The sequence below is a fragment of the Mesocricetus auratus genome, unplaced genomic scaffold (genome assembly GCF_017639785.1).
Source record: "Mesocricetus auratus isolate SY011 unplaced genomic scaffold, BCM_Maur_2.0 Super-Scaffold_100003, whole genome shotgun sequence".
NCBI lineage: Eukaryota > Metazoa > Chordata > Mammalia > Rodentia > Cricetidae > Mesocricetus > Mesocricetus auratus.
In genome coordinates this window covers 65,033,420-65,052,258 of record NW_024429188.1, presented here as the reverse complement: position 1 = coordinate 65,052,258, position 18,839 = coordinate 65,033,420, and the positions used below count along the sequence as shown (strand labels likewise).

General features: G+C 37.3%; 1 non-coding gene and 1 pseudogene across 1 annotated transcript; both read left to right on the top strand.

Moving 5' to 3' along the window:
• LOC101824430 overlaps positions 1-18,839 on the top strand; it is a 149,917-nt pseudogene that overhangs the window by 18,394 nt on the left and 112,684 nt on the right.
• Positions 14,941-15,050, top strand: LOC121140084. Its single transcript, XR_005876921.1, has one exon. It is a non-coding gene; the product is annotated as a U6 spliceosomal RNA (small nuclear RNA).

Here is an 18,839-nt window from a genome sequence, read left to right as displayed (position 1 = left end):
GTCTTCAGCAAAGAATCCCCTAATTGGTTATCCAATATCAACTGTCCAACCCTGAAATCATATGAATACATGCAATATTATATGGACTGAGTAGGTTATGTATAAATTTATGAACAAACACGTGTGTGTGTTTGTGTGTGTGTGTGTATGACAATTAAAGAAATAGTCACCATGGATTATGAATTTGAGATAGAGTGGGACATGGAATAAGTGGGAAGAATTAGAGGGAGGAAACAGAACAGGGAAAATAATATACCTACATTTTAATTTCCCCCAAATCCCAAAAATATTAAAATAGTATTCATTCATTTAGCCTGTGGAGAGGGCTTTAAAGCAGAAAGTATGAATGCAAGGGAGTATAATCATGCGTTAAAGCAAGAAGCTTCCAACTTAAAAGGATAACTTTTGATATAATATAACACCTTCATACATCTAACAAGACCTGCTTTAATCAATTATGAGCATAGTTTCTCTAATGATCTAATGACCTTTCTCTCACATACACTTTTTAAAGGTGTGACCAGAACCACTGTAGCCACACTGAAAGACTAGAGATTTCCAACTCTCAATCCTTGAGTGAAACGCCGAAACCACTGCAACACAACTTTTGTTCTTCAGATTGTTTAAGCTAGAATCCAGTAACAAGCAGGCAGGAAAGTATAGGGGAAAGTAACTATGCACAATATCTTGTTGCAAACTCTAGTTTGAAATCATTGTTGTAATGTTTCTGCTGTAATTCAAATTAGCCTTGGTGACTACAACTATTTCCTGACTTCAACTGAAGTGCAGTTGCAGTTGTTTTGATGAGAACACCTCTTGAAAATTGAAGCAGCATGCATGATTTTTGTAAAGCAGAAAAGTCTGATTAGGTATAGAAGTTATGAGACTTTGAGTTGTATTAATAATTACTTGAGATATGAAAATAGGAGTGATTCTGGGAAGCTCATGACAGGGGAAGACCTATGATACTTAGAATAGCTTGTGGAAAAGTAGAACCATTAAATTACTTAGATGTGCACATAAGGTTTTATTCATTTTAATGACCTAGCAAAAGAACACTGTGAGTCCTGCCAAATATAGTCTTCATTCATTTAGAGTGCTTTCAGTTGATTTGTGAGATATTTTGTTATTTCTCTAATGATCAAATATAACTCATTCTTCAAGTGAACTGTCTTCATAAATTATAGTCAGGGACCTTGGCTTGCAGAATTTTGAAATTAGACAGGACCTCAGAGATCATCAGGCTCAATGATCTCATCTAATAGATGAACAAACAGAGACTTGGAAAGGCTAAGGAATAGCTTAACTATAGTTGAGCTACCAACTTATCCACCACAATCTGAACAGCACTGAAATATGTTTCATTACAATACATTAGAATTGAGACTCCAGATTTCTGGACCATAAAACAAGAAAGTGGTTTCTTTGTCAGGGTGAACCTTGGTGAACTATTAACTTTATACTCCATACCTAAAGCTAAACATGTAGAGATATTGAAGAGATAATACCTGCCCTCTAGGAACACATAAATTGTTGGCAAAGAGTGTAAATTTTCAATTATGTGGATACTTCAGGCACTATTCTGTAACTTTTGTCTGCTAACATATATAATTATTATAATAATAAATAACTTTGTAAAAAGGACCCTAGTTATTTACATTTTATACATGAAGATACTGAAGCATAGAGAGATTATGTACCTTGCCTTAAGTTGTAAACATAGTACAGAGTTTTTATTACCTTGCCAGAGTTGATGCCATCAAGTACCACAGAACAGGTAACTTAGAATAGCAGAAATGCATTGTTTTATTTCTCCAGGCTAGAGGTCTAACATTAAGCTGTTACCAAGGCAGGTGTCCTCCCAGAGCAGTGAAGATGGATGCCGAGTCATGTCTGTCTCCTTGATTCTTCCCCCTCAGCTCTTTGATCATCATCTTTGACAATCATTGAATTGTAAAGGCATCATCTTAATGTCAGCTTTCATTGCTTTACAATGGCATTGTCTCCATGTGCAACTATGTCCAAATTTCCCTTTGTTAACTTCAGGATCTCAAAGTCCCTGGATTATAGATTTCAGGAGTCATTTGATTGGGGAGGGCTTTCTAGTGATTCAGCCCTCTTTGACTCATCTGTTAATCCTTATGAGTAACTCATCATTCCTACTTCTGTAGGTAAACCTGATTTAAATGAAAAACGGAAACTCATTCTTTCCCATAATTACAAAATCAATACTTCAATCACTTTTGATTAGAGTCTCATTCTATGTAATTACCATCTTATATGAAACAATTCTATCTGCAATCTCTGAAACATTCTTATTCTGAAATTCTGAAACATAGCAAATTCAAGATGAATTGAATATAATTAAACCTATAGCAAGTTCCAGAGTAGGTTCACAGAACTACATCATTAAGTAAGTGTTATTTAAAAAAGCCTTAAGAAGAACTGGTAAACCCCACTCCAAAAGGGAGCAATTCTGTCCACTTGACAGTTGTTGGTGATTGGGGGAGACTTCATCAGTAAAGTTATATCTGTGTTGAGTTTTAGATTTAGAGTTTGAGTTCAGCAGGTGAAATAAACTACATGAGTTAGTCAGAATACGGAGGAGGTTCTGATATCCTTCACCTGCTGCCCATGATACCAGCAACAATAGGTAATTGGTCTCTTTGCTTCTATCCTTGCTCCCCTATGGTCAATTATCTATTAACAACCATTCAGAATATTTTCACAAAAGCAAGGAAGATCTTAAAATTTCCTGTACTTTACACTGCAATAGCTCCTTGTCATATTGAGAACAATCCAACTTATATATCAAACTAAAACGGCCAATTGAAGTAACTCTACCTGTCTAAAATCTTTTACTTTCTCATCTGGTTTTTTATGGCATAGTTATGTTGACTTTATCCTACTGTTCATCCTTTCAGAATATTTTCTCCTTCTCCCAGATTTCACATTGTTTATACATTATATCAATCTTAAATTTTCCTTTTCTTGTCATGTGATTTAATTAGTCAATTTTTAATCCTTATCATTTGCTACATTATTATTTTCTTTATGCCATGTTGCTGTGGCACACAAACCAATCTATTTACTTTCACTCTATATGTATTTTGTGTCTGTCCCCGACATACACACTCTATAATGTAATTTTAATGAGAGCAAGTCCTGGCTTACCTAAGCTAGTTTTAAATCAACTTAATACAAGATAGAGTAATTTTTGAAGAGGGTACCTCAATTAACAAAATGGCCCCAACAGATTGGTCTTTGGGCAAGCCTGTGGTGCATTTTCTTGATTAATAATTGATGTGGATGGGCTCAATTCACAGTGGGCAGTGCCACCCCTGGATAGGTAGTCATAGGTACTATAGCAAACCAATCTGAGCAAGCCATGGGGAACAACCCAGTAAGCAATATTCCACTATCACAGTGGTTCTCAACCTTCCTAATTCTGTGATCCTTTAACACAGTTACTCTAGTTATGATGACCTCCTACCACAAAATTATTTTTTGTTGCTACTTTCATACTGTAATTTTACTCTTCTCTGAATTGTTATGTAAATAGCTTATTGCAGTATATGTGATATGTGCCACTCTAAAAATGCTGACTGAGCACTCAAAGGGTGTCACAACCCACAGGTTGATAATCACTTCTCTGTGGTTTCTATAAAAATTCCTACATCCATGTCTTTGGCTTGTATAATTTACTTTCTACCTCATCTCATACCAAAGGGGTGATCCTCAAACTGCTCCCAACATAGTAAAAATGGCCATCCTACCAAAAGCAATCTTCAGATTCAATGTAATCTGCATCAAAAATCCCAACACAATCCTGTACAAACCTTGAAAGCATAATTTCAACTAAATGAGGAAAAATAAAAATTTCCCAGATTGCTAAAAGCATCCTGAGCAACCACAAAAGTACAACAACAAAAAATAAACTTCCATAGGTATCACCATCTGAATTTTCAAGCTGTAATACAGAACTATAGTAATAAAAAACATATGATACTTCCATAAAAATAGACAGGATCACTAAAATAGAATTGAAGACCCAGAAACAAATCCACAGGACTATGTATTCCTGATTTTTGATAAAGAAGCCACCAATACTTAGTAAAAAAAAAAGAAAGCATTTTCAACAAATGGTGTTGGTCTAACTGGATGTAGTTTTGTAGAAGAATGCAAATAGATCCACATTTATCACCCTGCACAAAAGTCAAGTCCAAGTGGATATACTATCTCAGCATACATAAAACCAGAAACAATGATTCTCACAGAACAGGAAATCGGGAATAACCTTGAACACATTGGCTCATGAGACAATTTCCTGAACCAATAACTGATAGCAGTGGCACAAAGATAATCAATTAATAAATCCATCTCCTGAAACTGAAAAGATTTTTTAAGGCATAGGTTATCATCAGTAGGACAAAACAGCAGCCTACATAATTGGAAAAGTATTTTCACTAGCGCCACATCCAATGGAGTGCTAACATCCAAAATATACAAAGAACACAGGAAAGTAGATTTCAAGAAACCAAATAATCCAATTAAAAATTGGGTACAGATCTAATCAGTGAATTCTCAATAGAAGAATATCAAATGGCAAAAAGCACTTAAACAAGCTTTAATATCTTAGCCATCAGTGAAATGCAAATAAAACTACTTTGAGAATCCATTTTATATGAATCAGAATGGCTAAGGTCATTAACACATATGACAGGTCATGATGACAAGGATGTAGAGCAAGGGGGCATTCATTTATTGCTGATGGGAGCACAAACCTGTACAACCACTATGGAATTGATCTACCTAAAGACCCAGCTATGCTACTCATGGATATATACTCAAAGGTCACTTTATCCTACCACAAAGACACTTGCTCAACTATGTTAATAGCAATTTTATTTATAATAACTAGAAACTGGAAACAACCTAGATGTCCCTTAATTGAAGAATGTATAGAGAAAATATAGCACATTATCACAATGGAGTATTACTCAACTGTTAAAAATGACATCATGAAATGTGCAGGCAAGTGGATGGAACTAGCAAGGGTCATTCTGAGTGAGGTCACACAGACCCATAATAACAAACCTGGTATGTACTCCCTTATAAGTAGATATTAGCTTAAAGTAAAGGATAATCATCCTACAATCTGCAGTCACAGAGAGACTATGTAACGATGAGGTATCGAAGTGGTATGCAAAGATCTCCCTGGGAAGGAGAAATAGAATAGATTTTTGCTGGTGGACTAGTGGTGGCAGGTAGAGGTGGAAAAAGAAGGAATCATGTAAGGGAAGGGCTAGAGGAAGAGATAGTATAGTACATGGAGAAATGACTAGAATTTGGGACATTTGCATGATGATTTGTAAACTTAGTGCAGTGGAAATTACCTGGAATCTACGAGGATGACCAAAGCGAGGAATCCTAGTAAAGGAATATATGGGGCTTGAGCTAGCAATTGTTTGTGGTGAGACTGTGACACCAACCCAGCCACAAAACATTTGACCTGCAATCTCTCTTACCTGTAAGATGAACTGTGGCAGTAGTGGCACAGAACTTGGTGGGATTAGCCAACCAATGACTGATCTAATTTGAGGCTGATACCACAAGGGGGTGCCCATTCCTGACACTGCCTGAATGATCAGAAGCCAGCAGCTTGATAGCCCAGAAACCTAGGGTATGTTTTCAAAAAGAATATTATTGAAATGATTCCTAATGGTATTCTGTTGTACTCATAGATCTGTTCCTAGTCTAATCTTCATAAGAGAGGCTTCCTCTAGCAGCTAATAGGAGAAGATATAGAGACCCAACTATTAAGCCATGAGAGAGTACAAACTATTGACCCCATTGTATCTCTCACCTTGGAGATCAGGAAACCACTTGGAAGAGGGATGGGAAGAATTACAGGAATCAGAAGGGTTGAGGAGAGCAGGAGAATATAGCCCCCCCATATTCAACTAAGCAGGATACATAGAGGCTCACAGAGACTGAAGCCAAAAATCATGGAGCCTCCATGGATCTGCACTGGGTCCTTTGCATTCATGCTGTGGTTGTTTACCTTGTTGATTTTGTAGGATGCCTGAGAGTGGGAGTGGGACGTCTCTGACTCTTTTTCCAGCTCTTGGGACCATTTTCTTACTACCGATTTGCCTCATCCAACATTGACTTATAGGGTTTTATCTAGACTTATTACATTTTGTTATGCTGTGTTTAGTTAAAAATCATTGCGGAGTCTTGCTCTTTTCTAAAGGAAAATGGAGGAGAAACGGGTCTAGGGGAGAGTGGAGGTGGAGTGGCAGGACCTGGGAGGAGTTGATGAAGGGGAAACTGTGTTTGAGATGTGTCGCATGAGAAACTAATACAAGTAAAATATTAATGGATTACTCTTAAGATTCACCTATTTTAATTTGTTGATAACTGTTTTCTTTTTAAACAATTTTTATATGTATGAATGTTTTGTCTGAGTGTATTCCCGTGAAATGCTTTGCATGATTGTGTTCAAATTGAATCCTCAAGGAATGGATTTATAGGCAGTTTTCAGCTTCCATGTGTGTGCTAAGAATTAAGCCTGTGTTCTCATGAAGAAATGCTTATGATACTGAGAGATTTATCCACCCCTTACTCTTAAGCTTTTTCTTTTTGTAATTTTTATTTTTAAATTTAAATTTAAATTAGAAGCAAAGTTGCTTCATATATCAATTCCAGGTCCCTCCCCATTTTCCTACCCTCCTCCCATGCCCTGGCACCAACCCCTCCCATTTCCCCTCATTTCTCCAGGGAGGGTGAGGCCCTCCATGGGGGTGTCCATAGTCTGTCATTTCATCCAGGGCAGGGCCTAGACCCTCCCCTTGAAGTCCAGGGTGAGAGTGTATGTCTCATTGTTTGATGGGCACACAAAGTCCATTTGTATACCAAGGATAAATATTGATCTACAACCCAAGGCCCAATAGATTTCCTAGGCCTCCTCACTGACAACCATATTCAGGTGGTCTTGATCAGTCCCATGCTAGAATACCAGCCATCAGTCTGGGATTAAAGAGCTAACCCTTGTCAGGTCAGCTGTTTCTAGGGGTTAAACCAGACCAGTATTAACCCCTTTGCTAATTAGTCCTCCTCTCTGTCACTGGATTCCTTGAGTTCAGCTCAGTGTGTATCTTTGGGAGTCTGCATCTGGTTCGATTAGCGATTGAATGAAAGTTCTGTTTCCCAGACTCTCTGGCCATGCGATTGTAGGCTGGCACTCCCCAGATCTATGTCTAAAATCCATATATTAGAGAGTATATGCCATGTTTCTCTTTTTGTGTCTGGGTTATCTCACTCAGGATGCCATTCATTTGTCCACAAATCTCAGGATTCCATTGTTTTTTTTTTCTGCTGAATAGTACTCTATTGTGTAAATGTACTACATGTTCCCTATCCACTCTTCCGTTGAGGATCATCTAGGTTGCTTCCAAGTTCTGGCTATTACAATTAATGCTGCTATGAATACAGTGGAACAGATGTCCTTGTTGTATGAATGTAATCTTTTCGATATATGCCTAAGAGTGGAGTTGCTGGGTCTTGGGGTAAGTTTATTCCCATTTTTCTGAGGAATCTCCATACTGATTTCCAAGGTGACTGTATGAGTTGGCACTCCCACCAGCAATGGAGGAGTGTTCCCTTTTACGACATCTTCTCCAGCATAAATTGTCATTGGTGTTTTTGATTTTAGACATTCTGACAGGAGTAAGATGGTATCTCAGAGTTGTTTTGATTTGCATTTCCCGGATGGCTAAGGATGTTGAGCACTTTCTCAAGTGCCTCTCAGCCATTTTAGAATCCTCTATTGAGAATTCTCTATTTAGTTCTGCAGCCCACTTCTTAATTGAGTCCTTTGATGTTTTGGAGACTTGCTTCTTGAGTTCTTTGTAAATTTTGGAGATCAACCCTCTGTCAGATGAGGAGTTAGTGAATATTTTTTCCCATTCTGTGGGCTGCCTTTTTGTCTTGCTGACTGTGTCCTTTGCCTTACAAAAGCTTCTAAGTTTCAGCAGGTCAATTTATTAATTGTTGATCTCACTGTCTGTGCTACTGGTGTTATGTTCAGGAAGCTGTATCCTGTACCAATTCGTTCAAGGGTACCACCCAATTTCTCTTCTAAGAGGTTCAGTGTGGCTGGATTTATGTTGAGGTCTTTGATCGATTTGGACTTAAGTTTTATGCATGGTGATAAACATGGATCAATCTGAATTCTTCTACATGCCAGCATCCAGTTATGCCAGCACCATTTGTTGAAGATGCATTCTTTTTTCCATTGTATATTTTTAGCTTCTTTGTCAAAGATCAGATGTTCATACATGTGTGGGTTAATATCACAGGTTTCTATTAGATTCCATTGGTCTACCTGTCTATTTTTGTGCCAATACCAAGCTGTTTTCAGGACTATAGGTCTATAATAGACCTTGAAGTCAGGGATGGTGATGCCTCCAGACGTTGCCTTTTTGAGCAGGGTTGTTTTGCCTATCCTGAGTCTTTTGTTTTTCCATTCAAAATTGATTATTGCTCTTTCAAGCTCTGTGAAGAATTGTGGTGGAATTTTAATCGGGATTGCATTGAATCTGTAGATTACCTTTGGCAGGATTGCCATTTTTACTGCATTGATCCTACCTATCCAAGAGCATGGGAGATCTTTCCATTTTCTGAGGGCTTCTTTAAATTTTTCTTTAAAGACTCAAAGTTCTTACGATACAAGTCTTTCACTTGTTTGGTTACCATTACCCCAATGTATTTTATGCTGTTTGTGGCAACTGTAAAGGGTGATGTTCTCTTATTTCTTTCTTTGCCCTTTTATCATCTGTATACAGTAGGAATACTGATTTTCTTGTGTTGATCTTGTAGTCTGCCACTTTGCTGAAGGTGTTAATCAGCAGTAAGAATTCCCTGGTAGAGTTCTTTGGGTCATTTATGTAAACTATCATATTATCTGCAAAAAGTGAAAGTTTGACCTCTTCCTTCCCAATTTCTATCCCCTTGATCCCTTTTGTTGTCGTATGGCTCTGGCTAGAATTTCAAGTACAATGTTGAAAAGGTATGGAGAGTGTGGACAGCCTTGTCTTGTTCTTGATTTTAGAGAAATTGCATTGAGTTTCGGTCCATTTAGTTTGATGCTGGCTGTTGGTTTGCTGTATATAGCTTTTATTATGTTTAGGTATGTTCCTGTTATCCCAGATCTCTCCAAGTCCTCTATCATGAAGCGGTATTGGATTTTGTCAAAGGCTTTTTCAGCATCCAGTGAGATGATAATTTGATTTTTGTTTTTCAGCTTGTTTATATTGTGGATTACATTGATGGATTTTCGTATGTTGAACCATCCCTGTATCCCTGGGATGAAACCTACTTGATCGTGGTGAATGATTGTTTTGATGTGTTCGTGGATCCGATTTACCAGGATTTTATTGAGTATATTTGCACCAATGTTCATGAGGCATATTGGTCTGAAGTTCTCTTTCTTTTTTGTGTCTTTGTGTGGCTTGTGGATCAAGGTTATTGTAGCCTCGTAGAAAGAGTTTGGCAAAGATCCTTCTGCTTCTATTGTGTGGAATACTTTGAAAAAAATTGGCATAAGATGTTCTTTGAATTTCTGGTAGAATTCTGCACTGAGGTCATCTGGACCTGGGAATTTTTTGGTTGGGAGACTTTTGATGACTGCTTCTATTTGATAGGTGTTATAAGTCTATTTGAATTACTTATCTGTTCTTGATTTAATTTTTGCAAGTGATAGCTATCCAGGAGCTCATCCATTTCCTTTAATTTTTCAGATTTTGTGGAGTACAGGTTTTCAAATATGACCTGATAATTCTGTGAATTTCCTCAGAGTCCGTTGCTATGTCTGCCTTTTAGTTTTTGATGTTGTTAATTTGCATGTTCACTCTCTGCTGTTTGGTAAGTTTGGACAAAGGTTTGTCTATCTTGTTGATTTTCTCAAAGAACCAACTCTTCATTGCATTGATTCTTTGTATTGTTTTCCTAGTTTCTACTTTATTGATTTCAGCCCTCAATTTGATTATTTCCTGGCATCTACTCCTCCTGGGGGAGTTTGCTTCTTTGTGTTCTAGAGCTTTCAGCTGTGCTGTTAATTCTCTAGTATAGCTATTCTCTTGTTTCTTCATGTGGGCACTTAGTGCTATGAATCTCCCCTGTAGCACTGCTTTCAAAGTGTCCCATATGTTTGGGTATGTTGTGTCTTCATTGTCATTGAATTCTAGGAAGTCTTCAATTTCTTTTTTTATTTCTTCTTTGACCCAGGAATGGTGCTTTTGTGCATTATTCAATTTCCATGCGTTTGTAAGCTTTCTGCAATTTGTGTTGTTGTTTAATTCTAATTTTAATGCATGGTGGTCTGATGAGATGCATGGAGTTATTCCAATTCTTTGAAGCTGCTGAGGTTTGATATGTTGCCAAGTATGTGATCAATTTTTGAGACAGTTCCATGTGGTGGTGAGAAGAAGGTGTATTCCTTTTTATGTGGATGGAATGTTCTATAGATGTCTGTTAATCCCAATTGGGTCATAATTTCTATTAGACCCTTTGCTACTTTTTAAAGTTTCTGCATGGTATTCCTGTCTAGTGGTGAAAGTGGGGTGTTGAAGTATCCCACTATATGTGTGTGGGACATTATATGTGATTTGAGTTTTAGTAATGTTTCTTTTACCAATGTGGATGCCTTTGTATTTCCATAATTGAGACTTCATCTTGGAGGATTTCGCCTCTGATGAGTATGTAATTTCCTCCTTCATATTTTTTTTTTGGTTTTTCGAGACAAGGTTTCTCTGTGGCTTTGGAGGTCGTCCTGTAACTCACTCTGTAGACCAGGCTGGCCTCGAACTCATAGAGATCCTCCTGCCTCTGCCTCCCGAGTGCTGGGTTTAAAGGCGTGCACCACCAATGCCCGGCTTTCTGCTTCACATCTTTTGATTGATTTTATTCTAAAGTCTAAATTGTTAGATATAAGAATTACTACCCCACTTGTTTCTTGGTCCCATTTGATTGAAAAATCTTTTCCCAACTTTTAACTCTGAGGTAATGTCTGTTATTGAGTCTGAGGTGTGTTTCTTGTATGCAGCAGAAGGATGGGTTCTGTCTTTGAATCCATTCTGTTAGCCCGTGTCTTTTTATGGGTGAGTTAATGCTATTAATATTGAGGGATATTAATGACCATTGATTGCTCATTCTTCTTTGATTTGTAATGGTTGGTGGTGGTGGAATTAACTCTTAAGCTTTTTCAATACAAATATTTATAAAAATGAATAGAAATTTTGCTCTGGATACTGTGTCTCCTTTTCTTCATTCACACTGTGAATTCAAAAGAAAAACTTTGAAATTTGGAGTTAAAAAATAGGAAATTTGCTTTTGAAATATAGTTTTTGTCTTTCCTTTCATTATAAATGGATTTGCCAAAAATACAAGCTACTTAATTCATTTAATTTCTACCTGTCATATACTTGGCAAAATATATTATAATAATATTATTTCCTCCAACTTCCAAAACTTTAAAAGCTGCCTTGAAGGTCTAAAAGTCATAAATTGCCAGTTTGATTGAAATGTAACCACTCATAAATTTACAGCTCACAGTGAAGAACTATGAAACACAATATCCAAAATATAATGAAGGAATAGTTTAATAATGGTTACTTAATACTTGAAGAAGAATCCTGCTCTATTTTTCATTGTAATCATCTATAATAATATTTGAATATATATCCAAAGGATATTACTCTCTTACTCATCTCCATACACACACACACACTTTATTAAGATAGTTTTAAAAAGGACCATTTTGTATAGAAAAATCTATGCATAGAATCTATAACACATTATAATGCATCTCAAATGAATTTTTTTAACTGTCATTAGGGAAGCTTCCATTTTCAATACTAATTAATGCAGTGATCAGTGATCCACAACTGGTCAAGGTATACAACACAGGAAACTGGGGATTACTCAGCCCAAAATGGAATAGCTATATCACACTGTATCCTCCATAGACTACGGAAGACAGAATAAAGCATGTAAAAAGCCAGGGATAATGGATGGATGTCTACGAGCAAGAAGTATCCTTTGAACACAGCAGCATAGTTATACATATGAACTCACAGTGTTTATGACATCAAGAACAAGACTTAAGCAAGCTTAAATTAGATAAACTTCTAGCAAAAAGTAGGGAAGTGAGCACAAAGACCCATACCTCACCAAGGGGCTATGAACAATTGATATTTGCAGAGAGGAGGAAGGTCAATTTTCTTTAAGAGTATAAACACGGTTATTTAATGACACATCACAGGAAAGCCACACATTCAAGATTATTTTGGCAGCACAAATTGACATTCATGGATAAAAATCACACAAATTTGTATGGGAAGTGGATGGGGAAGGTTCTGAGAAAAGTAAATGGGGAGAGAGAAATTGTGGTCAAAACATGTACAGAAATCTCAAAGAATTAATAAAATTTTAAAAGAAAATATGACTTAAAATCATTATGTTAGTAATAGCATTAACATTTAAAATGCCTGATATTAAAATTGATAAGGTATTTGGTGAAGCAATTTAAATTATGTTGGGAAATCTTTATACTATATCCTACCCTTTAGGACCTTGGAAAAGTATTTAAGTAGATAAACCTGCTCTACCTCATTGGTAGATTTTAAATTGTATTTAAAAGTTTCAATTGTTTGCATCACCTGAACAGCTTTAAGATTAGCTTAATTGAGGCAATCCTGAATGAAACAATGACAGACATATGTATAAGACATGTGCATTCAGTATTTGCTCTGAGCTCTGGTGGAGATGCAGCCATAGCCTGGAAACACAACATGTTTATTATTCAATAGATTAGGGACACAGGTCTCTTAGAAATAGCTGAATGGGAAGGTGGGTTAGTTAATGTCAGTAGGAGCTCTCTGAAGGGGATCAGTATCTCTGAAGGGGATATAGTGACCGTGGAGGATAAAGATGTTTTTAATACTTCCTGTACATAACATCCACACTCTACCTAGAAGAAAGCCCTCTATTCCCCTGAAATTGACCCTAGGGAAGAACTTGATGTTACTCTGGTTTGACGCATTGGGGTACTTGACATGGCTATTCTTGTGTCATGAATGCTCATTGATCCAGCAGTGCACTGCTCTTCACAATTGCTATTTATTAGTACAGTGCAATGCAAGTGTCTAAAGAGACCAAACATATATAACAATAAATAGAAACACATATTCAACTACACTGAATATGCACATTTGTTCCAAGAAGTGTTTAATATGTATTGTCATCAATAAATCTCTAGATAGCTGCTTTAAGCAACACCTAGAAGTAACTATCCCTGACCAACTGTGAAAGAAGTTGATCAGTGACAGAAGGTCAGAAACGCAGGCTTTTGTCATCACACACAAAGTTTTAGCAGGTGTGTAATCTATCTCAATTGGGTCAGTAGCCAAGGGAGCTTAATCATGACAAATACACAGGAAAATGGAAGATTTCTGGATCCTAATCCAAGTTGTCAACACATAACACATCAGGAAAACTCTAGAAGCCCTAGAAAGTATTTCTTTCATAGAATTCCCAAGTATTTATTCCAGAACCCTAATGTCATGGACCACCTCAGTCACCTGCTGCTGACAAGAGTTCAGTATTCAATGGGTATGCCAAATTTAATTGGAATAATCGACTTGTCAATTTAGAAACCTCTTTGCTAATAGTTATTTCTTTGTAAAGATACACAATCATTTAATTCTGTATTATTTCTTCTTTGCATTTCTCACATAATTTTGGATATCTCTTCCACCTATACCTAAATTTACATTCCCTTAGCATAATAAAAAAATACATCCTGTAACAAACAATTTCTGGCTGTGGTCAAATTATCTTGTTTTCATAATCCTAACAGTAGCTGTAACAGTACTAATTTCCTACGAATTTTGTGATTTTAAACACATAAGCACAGAAATAGAGAAAGATAGATCAGTAGATTGATAGACTGATTTGTGTGTGTGTGTGTGTGTGTGTGTGTGAGAGAGAGAGAGAGAGAGAGAGACAGAGAGAGACAGAGAGAGACAGAGACAGAGAGAAGGATCATATAGATCTGTTCATAAATTTTATTTATTTTTATTTTTCAAGACAGGGTTTCTCTGTGGCTTTGGAGGCTGTCCTGGAACTAGCTCTTATAGACCAAGCTGGTGTCGAACTCACAGAGATCTGTCTGCCTCTGCCTCCTGAGTACTGGGATTAAAGTTTTGTGCCAACACCACCAAGCTGTTTATAAATTTTAATTCATGGTATTTGTCACTACATATTGAATATCATTTCTTCCCTCAACAATCTCATCGTCATTCCTTTCCTTCTGCTATATGGCACTGCAGTCTGTATTGATTTATGATAAACAAGCCACTTTCTTATATTAACACTGCTCCTTGATTATTAAGAGCTGTTTGTGAAAAATTTCTCAAGTCTGATTCTTTTTTTTTTTTTACGAGACAGGGTTTCTCTGTATTGTTTTGGAGGTTATCGGTCCAGCCCGGCCTCGAACTCACAGAGATCCGCCTGCCTCTGTCTCCCGAGTGCTGGGATTAAAGGCATGCACCACCACCGCCCGGCTCAAGTCTGATTCTTCATTAACTCTTTCTAACGATTATGTCACTATTAGTGAGTATTAGACACATGCATTGCCAAAACTTAAGGTGATATGACTCACCTCCAATAAACATTCAAAAAAATCAATGTCTGAAGCTGTACAGAAATCTCTCTCTCTCTTTCTTTCTCTCTCTCTCTCTCTCTCTCTCTCTCTCTCTCTCTCTCTCTCTCTCTCCAACCCTCCAGACTAAATATAAAGCAGAGTTTATAGTCTGCCTAATTTTGGCTGCAAACCATGACACAGCATTCATCCATTGTTAAAGTAAAAATGACTTCATGATGCTCATTTCAGCATCATATATACTATACTTGTAACAATTCACAGAAGATTAACAGGGCCTCTGTACAAAGTTAAAACACCAGTTTATAAAGTATTTCATAATTCTGAATCAGGTATTTTCATATGATGTGCTGATATAAAATGTTAAAGGCAAATAACAAATGACTTTAAACCTCTCTATAGCAATAGTCACATTAGAAATCTATTCTTTTTTGAATACTGGAGAGATGGCTTAGTAGTAAGAAGTCTATCGTCTAAGAACAATGAGAATGGCTCAGCAGTAAAGGTACTTCCTGCCTTGGCTGACAATCTGAACTCAGTCTCAAGGCCTCACGTGGTAGAAGGAGAAAACCCATTCCTGCTGGTTGCCATGCACACCATCATATGGGTATTCGTATGTATGTGTATACATTCACACATACACAAATAGCTAGTGTTAAAAAAATAAAAGAAATCTGTCCTAATAAACACACTTATGTATATATATGAATGATAGGGTGTATTTTCACAGCTTTCACCAGATATTGTTTATCATTACTTATTGAATATCAATTGGTCAGTTCTGAAAACATACAAACAAGTTCCATAATACCAACTGAGCAGGTTTTACTTATGTATTTATATGTGTGTATGTGTATATATGTATACATATATATGTATGCATGTAACAACAATTAATTTAAAAAGAGGCTATTCATTGGAAAGAGATAAAGAAAGGGTTCATATGAGAGTTTGTAAGGAAGATAGCAATGATATAATTACAATCTCAAAAATAAAGTAAATATGTTCTGAAAGAATTAGAAAACGGAACTGTTTAAATACATTCTTCCATATACTTGTAGTGGAATATAAAACAAAGAAAAACAAAAATGCATTCTACATATTGATATAAAAGTAGGAAATATATAACATGAAATATATAGTTTCAGCGTAAAGAACAATAGAATATCCAAAGTTGAGCTATTTTTAGTGGTGTAACATGAGAATATATATTCATGTATCATTGTATTTATAAAATAAAACAATCAAAATAAATTTATGGACTGAATGTTAATGTCTGTGCTGACTAGATTGGTGTCAACTTGACATAGTCTAGAGTCAACTACACCTCAATGGAAAGAACGTCTCCATATGATCTGGCTCTAGGGTATTTTCTTAATTAGTGATCAGTGGTGGAGTGCTCATTCAATTGTGGATGGTGCTATCCTAGTTTCTATAAGAAAGCAGGCTGAGAAAGTCATGATAAGCAAGCTAGCAAATCAACATTTCTCATTCAAGGGTACCTCCCACTTTCTATTCTAAGAGGTTCAATGTGGCTGGATTTATGTTGAGGTCTTTGATCCATTTGGACTTAAGTTTTGTGCATGGTGATAGACAAGAATCTATCTGCAGTCTTCTACATGCCAGCATCCAGTTATGCCAGTGCCATTTGTGGAAGATGCTTTCTTTTTTTTTAGGTTGTTTGTTGAAGATCAGATGTTCATACATGTGTGGGTTAATATCACAGGTTTCTATTAGATTCCATTGGTCTACCTGTCTATTTTTGTGCCAATACCAAGCTGTTTTCAGGACTATAGGTCTATAATAGACCTTGAAATCAGGGATGGTGATGCCCCCAGACGTTGCCTTTTTGAGCAGGGTTGTTTTGCCTATCCTGGGTCTTTTGATTTCCATACAAAATTGATTATTGCTCTTTCAAGGTCTGGGAAGAATTGTGCTGGGATTTTATTTTTTTTATTTTTTATTTTTTTGGTTTTTACGAGACAGGGTTTCTCTGTATTGTTTTGGAGGCTATCGGTCCAGCCCGGCCTCGAACTCACAGAGATCCGCCTGCCTCTGCCTCCCGAGTGCTGGGATTAAAGGCGTGCGCCACCACCACCCGGCTGTGCTGGGATTTTAATGGGAATTGCATTGAATCTGTAGATTGCTTTTGTCAAGATTGCCATTTTTACTACGTTGATCCTACCTATCCAAGAGCCTGGGAGATCTTTCCCTTTTTCTGGTGTCTTTTTTAAATTTCTTTCTTTAAAGACTCAAATTTCTTGAGATACAGGCCATTCAATTCTTTGGTTAGTGTTACCTTAAGGTATTTTATGTTGTTTGTGGGAATTGTAAAGGGTGATGAACGAATTGGTACAGGAGACTGCTTCGTTAACATAACACTAGTAGCACATAGAATAAGGTCAACAATTAATACATGGGACCTCCTGAAACTGAGAAGCTTCTGTAAGGCAAAGGACACAGTCAAAAGATAAAAAGGCAGCCCACAGAATGTGAAAAGATATTCACTAACCCCACATCTGACAGAGGGCTGATCTCTATAATTTACAAAGAACACAAGAAGTAATTCTCCAAAACACCAAAGGCTCCAATTAAAAAGTGGGCTACAGAACTAAATAGAGAATTCTCAATAGAGGAGTCTAAAATGGCTGAGAGGCGCTTGCGAAAGTGCTCAATATCCCTAGCTATCAGGGAAATGCAAATCAAAACAACTCTGAGATATCATCTCACCCCTGTCAGAAGGGCTAAAATAAAAAACACCAACAACAATTTATGCTGGAGAGGATGTGGAGAGAGGGGAACAATTCTCCACTGCTGGTGGGAGTGCCAACTCGTATAGCCACTTTGGAAATCAGTATGGAGATTCCTCAGGAAAATACGAATCAGCCTACCACAAGACCCAGAAATTCCACTCGTAGGCATATATCCAAAAGATGCCCATTTATACAACAAGGACATCTGTTCCATTATATTCATAGTAGCATTACTTGTAATAGCCAGAACCTGAAAGCACCCTAGATGCCCCTCATCTGAAGATTAGATAGAGAAAATGTGTTACATTTACACAATGGAGTACTATTCAGCAGAAAAAAAACAATGGAATCTTAAAATTTTCAGGCAAATGGACAACACTAGAAGGGACCATCCTGAGTGAGATAATCCAGCCACAAAAAGACAAATATGGTATGTACTCACTCATATATGGATTTTAGACATGGACCAGGGGAGTGCCAGCCCACAGTCCCACTGCCAGTGAGTCTGGGAAAAATAAACTTCCACCAGTGATTGATGGAAGCAGAGGCTAGACTCTGAGCTGAACTCAAGGAAGCCAGTGACAGAGAGGGAGGAGTGATGAACATAGGAGTCAAGACTGGGCTTGTCTAACCCACAGAAACAGCTGACCTGAACAAGGGGGAGTTCTTGACCACTAGACTAATGGCTGGGAATCCAGCATTGGACTGATCCACAACCCCTGAATGTAGGTGTCAGTGTGGAGGCAGAGGCAATCTATAGGGCCTTGGGTAGTACATCAGTATTTATCCCTGGCATACAAATGAACTTTGGGTGCCCATCCCACAATGAGAGATGATCTCTCAGCCTGGACTCTCGGGGGAGGGCCTAGTCCCTGCCCTGGATGAAATGACAGACTATGGACACCCCCTATGGAGGGTCTCATCCTCCCTGGGGAAAGAAGTGGTGATTGGGGTATGACGGGATGGGGGTTTGGTTGGGAGGATGTGGGAAGAGGGGAAGGATAGGAAGAGGGAGCTAGGATTGACATGTGAAGCAACCTTGTTTCTAATTTAAATTTAAAATAAAAAAGACATAAAAAATCAGCATTTCTCCATGGTCCCTGAATGAGCTCCTGCCTCCAGGTTCCTATACTGTTTGAGTTCCTGCCCTAACTTCCTTCACTGATGGACTCTGACCTGTAAGTGAGTAAGTATAAACAAAATAAACCATTCATTTTCCAACCTGCCTTTGGTTATGGTGCATCATCACAGCAATAGTATTTGTAACTAAGACAAGCTCTAGCTGAAAGCCATATGTTAAATGATTTTCCTTATTAATTTGGTATTTGGAGGCAAGCCTTCTGTAGGTAATCATATTGTGA